This window comes from Accipiter gentilis, chromosome 2 (assembly GCF_929443795.1).
Source record: "Accipiter gentilis chromosome 2, bAccGen1.1, whole genome shotgun sequence".
NCBI lineage: Eukaryota > Metazoa > Chordata > Aves > Accipitriformes > Accipitridae > Astur > Astur gentilis.
The window spans coordinates 36128565-36140664 of record NC_064881.1 but is presented as its reverse complement, the minus strand read 5'-3'; positions in this window follow the sequence as shown (position 1 = coordinate 36140664).

Here is a 12100-nt window from a genome sequence, read left to right as displayed (position 1 = left end):
AATTTTTTACAATATTTTTTTTACTATTTTTACATTAGTATAGAAGGGAACACCATAAGGTTCTCATACAGTAAATTCTGTTATGAACGTAGTGAATGCACCAATCATGAGGTAAAGATTAAGGTTACAAAAACCTCACCTTCTTAACAAACAAGATTGATCCCAGTGGCTGAATTTTAAAATTGTATAAAAATGATCAAGTATGTAGCTCTCAAACTAATTTGGACAATTAAGGATCTGAACTCACAACACAAGAAAGCAAAGGGACTTCTGTAAGTTGATATTATTCATTCTGAGTCAGCATCACACCATGAGAGAATAATAAAACATCCACATACAGATATCAGAAATGGCTGTCTAAATGGCACAAAATTTTAACAGATGAGAGCATATAAGCTGTTTCAGCAATGACCTCTTTAGCCACTGAGGTAGCTAGACTCCTGACTAATTCCTGATTTACTGAACCAGAAACAGTCCACTCGATTGTCAGTGAATAAATGCCTCAGCACTTTCAAAGAAAAAAACTGAGGTTATGGAGGACTATCTTGGGAGGACTATCTTGGTAGAACGATATATCTGTTATCTTGGCAGGTTATCAAGCTTGTATAGGAGAACTTACATTCTTACCCATTTTCAAGCAGAGTAACTACTTGATATTTTATAACAGTATTTCTTTTTTCTTGGAGAATATTTTTTTTCTCTCTTTTTTATTTTTTTTTAAACTACCAAAGCTGTTCAGAAAATATGAATTTATTACAAAATAAAATTTCATAACTTTGAGTATCCTGTTTTGCCTAACAGAACACAAGTAAAAGATCATCTCTGCACAGGAATAAAGGAGTTGAGTCAAACTACATAGTAATTCAGAGGTAGGAAAATTAGCTTTTCTTTGCAAAGTATGATTGTAGGTCATGTTTGGAAAGCTCTGACTAGTTTCACTTTTTCCCTGTAGCAAAAAAACCAAAATGCACAAGAGCTTTCCAAATGACAGTGAGAAAACCTATTTTCCTCAGTCAAAACATCGGAAAACTCATTTTAATGACGTGTACTTTGGTTTTGAGGAACAAAATATTTGATATGGGAAAAATCACTGCTACCTTTAGTAGCTCTTCCAATTAATCAATAAATCCATGTGAAATTTCTTCTGATAGTTTCTGTAAGTGCTAATTATTGTTACACTAGGTTAAATATTAGCATCCTCTCTATATTTTTTGTTGATTATTTCCAGCATCATGTATGATATTATTTGGGGCGTGGGTGGGGGGGTGGGTGTTGGTTTTTTGGGGGGAGGGGATGTAAATATATCAAAATATTCAGTATGTACACTGATCAGTGCAGTTTTGGTTTTGGTTTTTTTCTTTATATTGGCCACTAAGTCTGTGACTCAAAAATGTGCTGGAAAATAGAATTCATTCATTTCTTGACACATGGTATGAGGTACAGTATTTAAACTTTGCACTTCTTAGAGATGGGCAAGATCAGAATCTATTAGCAGAAAAATCTGATTAAGACAAGTAAACATGAAGGTAAGTGTTTAGTAGGAGTTACAAAACTGTATGAGTAAAATGGTTTAACAGTACTGGAAGTCAATACAACTTCACTAGCTTTAGAACTTTGTTCCACGTGACTTTGGACCTTGCATTACTATTTCACCAGGGCAAAGCAGATATGAGATACATACTTATGATTTACATGAGTGCAACTCAAGGATCAAACAGCTGCTCAACTCGTACTTTCATCAAGACATATTTAAATAAGGCAAGAAAGCAAATGAAATGTTTCACACAACTTTAAACCTCTAAGAATCGAGTAGGAGATAAAACTGAACTGTTGATGTCTTACTAATTATGGAACTGAATTACAAGAAATAATATAAAAGAACAGTTGAATAATCTTAACAAAAATGTAGCACATAAATAAAACCACTTATGAAAAACTAAAATGTATTTAAGTTTCTGTCTATAATGTTGGCTCCTGTGACTTAAATGTTTCAAGGAATATTAATGTGTTACACAGATAGAAAGAAAAAAAAAACCACAGGAAACTGTAGTTAAACCAATCTTTTCCTAGGTCTGTGAATGCTTGCAGTAATGTTTCCATGTCAGCTCGTGAGTGAATAATCATAATCTTTCCTTCTTTTCTACTCCCTTAAGGACATTTTCTTTATACCTAAGGAAATTTGTTCTGAAGTTAGGCTGTTGTCTTAATTAAGTTACTATCCACATAAATATTCTTTAAAAAGGAGTATTTAAGAACTTTTTGTCACAGAAATATTACATTAAGTTATTCTTACTAACAACTGATATTACTGTATCTGATGGATAGGGAATTAGTCTATTGTTTCTCATTCAAGTCCTTTCAGGAGCATATGTGAAATTTCTGTAGTAGGAAATTATTTCCTAACTGAATCACTTTACATGTTAGACTTCTGCATTGTTTATTGGAGTAGATTGTAGCAATCAGAAATATACCTGGGACTTCCTGAATCAGGGAGCCCAACTCATTTAATTCCAAAGTATACATTTGAACTTGGTTAGACAAAATGCTTCTTAAACTCTATTGACCATACAAACTCTTTCTCTCCCAACTGTAGGGTTAGTAGCTGTTACATTTATGCCAAGATTGTAAACATGTAAGGTGGGATAAGCCTGATGTTCTACATACCAAAAATTTTATTCACACTTTAATAAGATTATCTGTACCTAGATACAAAGATTTTTATCTTCACATTTTATCAAATAAAATAATTTATACAACCAAAGCAATACTGTTTGTCCAGATGGACAAATGTATCTAGTAATGAATAATAAATGGAAAGAGTGAATATTTCATAGCTACACCTGTGTGATTTTTTTTTTTTTTTCTATCAAAGCAAGAGAAAAATGTATTTTATTTTGGACAATGTTGAGTTGTTTTCCACCTGAAGTAAAATGTTTTTCTTTCATTTTGTGTAAGTCAAAATAGTTATACTGACACAGCTCACAGAAAAAGGATAGTTTTGGGTAGGTAGAGTCCTCTATGTCCAAATAATGAAGGCACAAACTGAGAGCATGGTAGGACTGGATTCAGTTTTGTCGTCTCTCCACATCTATCTCAATGTGAAATTTTTAATATCCAAATTAGTTGTCTTAGCCAGCTTATTGTACAGTATTCAGATGGTGTTTCATTATTCTATTCTATTGGAGCTGTTTTAACTTATATCAAATACTTAAAATATTCATTGAGCTAGTGAGAGAGAATGCAAATGTTGCCAACACAATACAATCCTTTCTTTCTAAGACTTGATCTTTTTTTCTACCTCAAAAGCTTGTATGGGAGGGTTTTAGAGGACTTTTCTGCATCTGTCATTTGACAGATAACTACCAGAAGCAACTTTCTTGTATGTGTACAAAATTTTTAACTGGAATACCAAACTCCAGATATGGCCACAGGGCAGGTGAGCTGTGTCTGCACAGTCCATCCACTGCATATGGAAACACTGGACTTATTATGAATGCATGACAGTCATTCTGCCATTAGGAGGTCTGATGCTTCTAAAAAGTGCCAGATATCCAACACATCCCCAAAGGATTGCACAAATACACAGCCCACTTGTAAAAAGTATACTTACCTAGTCCAGTATTTCCTTCAGTATAGTAACCTTAAAATATATTTCATCTTCTTTTAAATAGAGAAAGTAGTTGGCAGCATGTTCTCCAATGTAATTTTAAGTACTTCACACAACATGAAACAGTATCAGCAGGAAAATCTCTGAAAACCACCCACCCAGAATTCAAAGTTAGGGGACTCTTGAGAAGTGTAGTTGCATGTTCATGCAAATGTAGTAAAGAATTGAATTTGGGACTCCCACAGCCTAAGACATTTCTCTACTTATTTAACTTAGGTAAAAGGATTGTTAACCATGCAATTCTGTTCTGTTAACTGTGAAAAGATATTTCAAATGAAATTATCTTGTACATTGAGACAGAATCTGTAAGTAATTTATGATTTACTAAATCCACTTTGTTATCAAGTATATCTTCCAAAAATAATGTCTAGATCTATGTAAGAGTGAGATTGTGGCAGAAAATTATACTTATTGGGAGTTTGAGAGTAATCTTCCGCAACCTTGGCCAAATCTTTTGATTGTCTGTAATAAAAAGGCTGGATCCTGGTGTTGCCTTCTCTATATACTATTGTTTCATAGGTAGCCTGTTGATGGCAAGTACAGATTTGCCTCAGTGAGGTAATATTTTATTGCACTTACACATGCAATACTCCATGTGTCCTAGGAAGTGTGTACCATTCATATCTGAGACTGTCCATGTGCTTGAACGCAGGTGGTAAGCCTGTCCAGTCTTTTGTACAGCTCTGGGTTTGTTATAGTGTACAGACATGGGGAACTTGGGAACAGTGCTATTCTGCAAGATGGTGATTAATGAGTGGTTCAACTCACAAGTTTTTGTGGGAATAAATATTTGAAAGATTGCAAAGTACTCCTAAACCTCAGTACTGAGGACCCTACTTACATTTCTACATTTTTACAGAAACTTGCATTTTTATGTAGATTTTTCCTCAAATAATAAAGTTGTGAAATTACAGAGTGCTTTCCCACATCAGAGATCAGAACACAAATACAGCAGAGCAGAAGCGTATTAAAATATTTGATTCAGAAAAACACAAAACTAAAGAGATTTACAGTACATTAAACTAAGTTAAATAATAAACAATAATTGTTTTTCTCTTGTTTCCTGAAAAAAATCCAATATTTCAAATGACTATAACTTTCTATGCAGCTGTACTCACTACAGTTGATATAAAGTGACGATTGATAGCAAATTGTATTGGCAGACCTTGGCTGAATATAATTATTTCAGCTAAGAAAGGTTCTGAATAAATTAATCATGGTATAATAGCATTTCTATTTTACAGCACTCTAGTATCAGACAAAGAGAAACCATCATCTTATTAATTAATACTTTTTATTGCTTCTGTTTACAATTGTTGAATTATGTCACTTAATTGAATTTTAGCTCTTCAATTAGTATTACACAGAATATTAAATATGCAGCAAATGCAGATAAAGCATTTTAAAACTACTTTTAAAACACAATTATATTCCAATTTCTTTGTAAAGGTTGCACACCCTAAGACAAGACATTCTCCCACTCAAGCTACATAAAACAAACAGAGAAACAAGAAATTAAATACTGAGTTTCACAAAACTTGAGGCCAAAAGATCCTGAGGTGCTTGTAAGCTGAAAGGTTCATTGGTACATTGCTTTGACGGTTCAAAGTACAGATATGTTCAAGTTTCTTCAGGCCCTTGAAGCAGAAAGGGAGAGGAAATCAGTGGTCCATAGGCATCCATTGACTAATCATGCATTTGAAGCGGCCAAAAAAAAACATGGACGCAGAACTGAGACTGAATTTCTGTACTTAACCTGAACTTTGGGCTGCAGATGGAGTGTATTGTCCATTAAGAATCCCAGGACTCATTCAGTTCCCTAAGCATAGGCTTCCAGTGTTACCTCTGGTGTCTGAGGGTGTCTCCGCCCACACCCACACACCTCACCTCCAGCTGCCATGGGAGGCAAGTTTGTGCCTCCCACAGGTCCTGAACCATAGCAGCAAGCACTGGCCAGATGACTAGAATGCTCTTGGGCATCAAAAATGACATGGGGGGTTGTTTGTGGGCAACTGAGTTTGTTGCCGAAAACCTCGGAATAAAGAACTTATCAACACCAATTTAGTGCAGATAAGCAGACACTTTATTAACGGCCGGGTACATGGGTGAGTCCTCTCAAAAGACCACGCACACCGAATACCAAAATCATACACCTTATATTGAACTTATTCATTCATATTCATTAGATTTCTGAGAAAGGTTATACATATCCATTAGATTTCTGGGAAGTCATTAGCATATATTAATGTCCTTTATGCATGCGCATTGAAGGTCTCTGGTGGTCTTCTAGAGTCCTCTGGTGGTCTTTCATAGTCTTCCTCACCTTGTCCGATAGTTGACCTCTCAGGTGATTCTGCGCAGTACGACTTTCGCCATCATGTATTTGATTACATAAAATACATTCAATGTTAATTCTTAAATTTAACCTTTCTAATGATTGGCTCTCAGTCACACCACTTCATCAATATTCTTATGCTAAAACATTCATTGGTTGATTTTACTTAATTCCATTAACTGGAATCTTGACCAAAGTGGGGTTTCTAAGCAACAGAACTAAGGTCCATAACGATCTCTCTTACTTTCTTAAGACAACACTGTAAAACTAACAAATCGGTCAAAGTTTCTATGGTTAACTAATTTTAGACAATACTTATTCTTTTGTGACTGTATACAGCACATTTTGTATGTTCCTAAGTTTTTATATGTTCTTATTACTTATTATCTAAATTCTAAATGTTCCTACTAAATGATTTTGGCCAATTCCTTCGGCCTTGGTACTGGGTTATACAGAGGGTTTCACAGCAGCTGTCGGTTGTTAATTAAATGTGCAAAATACAATAGAGGTACTTTTGCTAAACTGCTTCTTACCATTTTATATTCTTATTAAACATGAGCTATTCTAACTACTACCAAATCAATAATAAATCAAAGCTACTAACTAGTCAATAACAAATAACATAATCAATAACCAATCAGTAACAAGTTGAGTTTTCTCTCTTAGCAGAAGTTTGTCAAAATATGTCTAGTTAATTTTGCAGCCACTAGTTCATGGGATTTCTGGTCCTTTTTCCTTGACTTTGCTTATGTTCCATTTAGTGCTTGGTTTAGATCATCTCTTGACCTTTGTCCCTGCTCTTAACTATGGATTCAGATACAAAATAACCAGCATGTAGTCATCCTGCCCCAGGAGCAAGAGCAGGAATTTCATTACAAAGCTGGAAAAAAACCCAGAAAAAAGTCATTGTTTTTCATTCCACAAGAGAACTATAAAGTCATCCCCACCATCTAGACATCTACTGCGTGGTTAAAGATGACACAGAAGTTTTTGTCCCAGTTACCAATTGCTTGTGTCCTGAGAGCTGCCTGGAATAGGGAGGAGGTCAGCTGGGGATCTGTGATGAAGTCTTCTGGTCAGACAAACATGTCCAAATTTTATGTGTTGTCAGAATCAGTACAGCTCTGTTCCTGACACTGAAGTTTTGAAAACATTATTTTTTCATTCCAAAGACTAAATCTGAATTGCATAGCTTTAAAAAAAAAAAAAAAAAAAAAAAGAAAAAGTTGCCTCCTCTGTATTGCTTAGCAAGGAAGTAACAAAGAAGAAAAAAGATTGGTTTTGCTGTCAGAAAACCTCTGCATTTCATATACAGAGCAATCCTGAGCACAGCTGTTGTCCAGCACATTTGTCTTCTTTCTTTCTTTTTTTTCTTTTTTTAACTTGCTCCAGGGAAAGACTGTCAAGTTCACAAGAGTTAAACGGCCACCAAACCATAATGTGGTTTATCAGTCTCTGACAGCACTGAAAGGAATCAGGAATGTTTCACGATTAGTGCTGCAACATCTTTAAAATCAATGTGCATGTCTAAAGAGACAGATTTAGAGCCATGTCAGAAGAGAATTGAAATTCCTTTATGGGTATGCATGAAGCATATACACATTATAGGGTTTCTTCCATTATATTTCATTATAATCATCTAATTCCAAAACACATTTTAGATGTTGTGGCAGTGAGCTCCTCCCCTTCCCCCTGCCCCCTACCTTTCAGACCTGTATTTCACATAATCCTGATCAAGGGATAACCACCAGTGGTGAGGTCATGATGGATGTGTCTGGCTGTGATGGCTGCATCCCCTCAAAGCAGATTCTTGGGAGACAGATAACAACACAATAGCCAAAGGCTAATTTGAACAATGTGCCCACCTAACCACAGTGCTGGTCAATGTGCGACTCGGCAAATTTGGAAGAAGCTAACATCTGTAGTCAGTATGCAAGCATGACTATGAGTCAGTCATCTTACTCCATAAACAGTGGACAGCCCAGGGCCCACTGACCTCTCTGCACAGCAGTGGGCTGCACGCCAGGATCTCCCCTTGAGTAGGGACGCCTCTCAAGTTACTCCTCAAGGTTGAGAGAATCCTTATCGCATTAGATAAGGATGAATTAGGATGAATTCAGTAAATGAATTAGGAATAAGTGCACTGAAACTTTAAAATCTTAGCTGAGTGATATCAAGGATTGATTGTGCACATACAATTCTTTATATATAAACCGTTGACCAAGTCTGGGACTAAGTCTGGATCCAGCTGCACCTACGCTGCTCTCTGAGAAGGAGTTTAGAAGGTAAAAGTGTCCTTTCTGAACTTCATGACTCAACAGGAGGGTCTTCCTTACAGTTTTGTCTAACCCTGTCCTTTATGCAATAAATATCAAGTGAACCTTGCCATCAAATCTTGTTAAACCACTGTCGCATTTATTATGAAATTTTGTTAAATCATAAACATACTGCTACTTCTCTCTTAGGAGTGAAGTGCGCCACTCCATCTGCAACAGACGTATACGTTTAGAATTAATTTCTTACACTATCACAGATACTTTAAGGCAGGTTTACTTTCTTTTTGTTTGTCTTTTGAATTAATTGCTATGTAACTTTCAAAAACAAAGCTAAGTTAAAAATACAATGAGCAAAATGCCCACAAATTGCTTTAACAGGTGTATCTGTTAAAAGCCAATATCCAATTAAAAATATTTTATTTAAAATTTCCTTTATTTTTTCTGTCATTACCATTTTTATTGTTTCTAGTCAGTTTTTATAAAGATATTTTATATATGGCTGCATGTATATATCTGCATTTATAGGTATGTAAGTATTTTATTTTCCATGGTGAACTGGGAATTCACTTTACTTAATGTAAAGTGAAACACTGGGTATCTTCAGCTGATATAAATCTTCAGTGTCAGCTCCACTTCTTGTAGTTTAGGAAAGATGGAAATATTTACAATTCCTAATGAATGCAAGTAAAGATATCTATTTGAAATTAAAGAAGCTAGCTGGTGGACTATAACAGATTATTTTTTTATATGAAGACTGCATACATAGGCTATACTTTTAAACATATGATAATTTCAAAAGAAGGTTCTATTGTCTTTATAGCAATATATTATTTCTTAGTTTTAGCCTCCCAATATCTCAATTTGTAACACTGAAAGTAATCACTTGTTCTTGCACAAGCAGTCTTTTGTTCTTCAGCTAAGTGATCTGTTATGATTCACTAAAAAAAATACTGCTTTTTTTTCACCCAGTTTAAGATAAACCTGTAGGAAAACAATTCCTTCCATAGATTATGTGATATGGAATGATAACTCTTATAATCATAGAATCATAGAATATCTCAAGTTGGAAGGGACCCATAAGGATCATCAAGTGCAACTTCTTGCTCGTCATGGGACTACATAAACTAAACCATATGACTGAAAGCATTATCCAGATGCTCCTTGAACTCTGAACTTCGTGTTCAGCAGCTACTCCTTTAAGCACTTTAAGCTTGGTCAAATATCCTGGAATATCTGGTACTTCCTTCATGTTGTTCTGCTTAAAACTTTCCCAAGATTTAAAGGTGAGTCTTTAGAGTGTACATTCTATACTAACTGTACATAAGGCACTGACTCATTAGGCATCCCATTAAATCTAAAAGAAACTTATACAAGATCTACCATAGTTGTAAGAAGTCATTAAGCTTCTTTGTAAAAGTAGGTAGCTGGAACAATCAAGGCCTCCAAGAGAATATGTGTTGATGTGGACATGCAAGTTGACTCATGCATCTGACCTATGTGGGCAGAGGAGTACTGTTTGGCTAAAGGTATCTGAAGATATAATTCCACCCTGGACCCGATCTTCTGTATTTAAATGTAGAAATGGGAAGTTCTGTTCCTCCTTTCTCATCCCACATCTTGGATGGAACCTGTTGAGACTTCTTTTTTCAGAATTGCTTTTGCAATCCCATCATGAGTTAGATGCAGGGAAGCAAAAGGGAAAGCCCAGCAGGTGAAGAAAGGAGACAGCCAACATCTGTCATTAATCCACATTTAGTTTTCATAATGTATAATGAGAAACCGAATAAATGAGTGAAACAGAAAGAAAGTCCAACATAACCATTACAGGGAAAACAAAAAAATACAACTGATGCAGTCAGAATGTGTCCCAAGAAAACGAACATCAGAAAAAGTCTGGAGAAATGGCTTTTGGAAGTGACAGCTTACTGAAAACACACTTACTATATGCAAATAAATTGCTTCATGATTCATTTATACAAAGCATAGAGGAAGAGGATTTTGCATATTCCTTTACAACTAATCAGCTGTATCAAAAAGAAAAATCCAACCCACTAGCACTTTCTCCACTTAGCTGAAACAAATGTGTACCCAACATTTCTGAGAATCTAAAAAATTAACTGCTTACTGTAACATATGTTAAGCTGGCAATACTGAGATGAAAGAATTTAGAATGTATACATTAGATGTTTTATATAATTTGGTTCAACATCTTACATTAAAAACTTTAAAGACCCGTCTGATCCTATTCTTTCTTTTTTTTTTTTTTTTTTTTTTTTTTTTGTCAGGCTTAGATACTTTATAATGCTAGGTAACTCATTTTATTCAAGGGATATTTGAATTTATAAAATTTTAAATATGACAGATATCTGTCATGCTTTTCATGCTATTTTAAAGATCTGTGTGGATTTACCAGTTAGTAGTAAGTCAACAGCTTCTGCCTCCTCATTCTTTTCCATTAGTAACATACAGAACCATATTTGGGGTTTGGGTCATGTAAAACAATATTAGCCATGCAACCATGCAAAATCCTCTAATAACATGGCTGAATCAGATATATATCTCTATGATATTTCAGTCTGATTTTTTTTAATGCATAATTCTATTTTTCATTTCATAGCTAAAGTAGCCAGATTGAAGCTAGCAAATGTTTGTTCCATATTGCAACTAAATTAAAAGTTCACAATGGTCTTTTTGAAATGAGGAGTGCATTCCCAAGGTTGTCAAGTTTAAACAATGAAGTGTACATTGTCATCAAATAATTGTATGTTTGTGTATGTGTTTACTGTCAAGGTTAAAGTTTCAGCTTACGCTGTCTTTGTGATTGGATTATTCTATTCTATAAGTTGAATATTGTGATAACTGAAAGAAAAACCCCACATCTGAATAGCACTTAATGCTGCATACAAACCACAGAAATTTAACAAATACATGTGCTAAAATCTACCCTTTCTTGCTAAGTACCATAGCCAAGTTTGGTTATTATTGGACACAGTATACGATATATTTATTTGGTCAAGTTTTCGACTGATCTCTAGCAGCATTACAGTCTACAGTGAAGGCTTAGACCAAAACTAGTAGAAACCTTCCCAATTTCTTAAATAGGCGTAAGTAGTTCTGGTTTTTAAGCTTTTGGTACAATGGCTCAAATGTAAATAAGTTTATTATATGAGGGGCTTTAACATCTGAATTTGGGGACACTGGAGGTTTGTCCTGATTCAACCTTACTAGAAGTCTACAAACACCACTAATATAAACCATTTCCTTTAAAAAGGATTCTCTGGAATCAAGCAATACAACAATCAAAATAAATATAAAATTCTAAATGTATTACAGAAATATATTGAAACTAGACTTCACCCAGCAGACCTATATATGTTAATGTAATTTTGCCACATTTAGCAAGAGTGTATATGTACCTACATTTCAAAAAGGCAAAATAATATTCAAAAACTTATTTTCTACAATAGCACAGCAAAATCTCTGGAGAAGACAAATAGTACATTAAACACCACATACAAATAGAAATAATACCAGAACCTTTAAAACACCTAAACCTGTAGATTCGCAGTAGAAACCAGAATACTGGGATAATTCCATAGAAATTAAGTTCTGTAAATTAAAACAGAAGACTGTAGTTTCTTCATGAGATTTTTATTTTAAATACTGCAGAAAATCACCATGACTCCAAAAATGAAAATAAGTAGAGCTCAAGCAGCTATTGAAACAAACAAAACCAAACACAGATCAGGTAAAATTCATGATAGGAAATCTGATGATTATCGATAGATCATAGCTAAACTACTGAGAGAGTGCAGGCAGTAA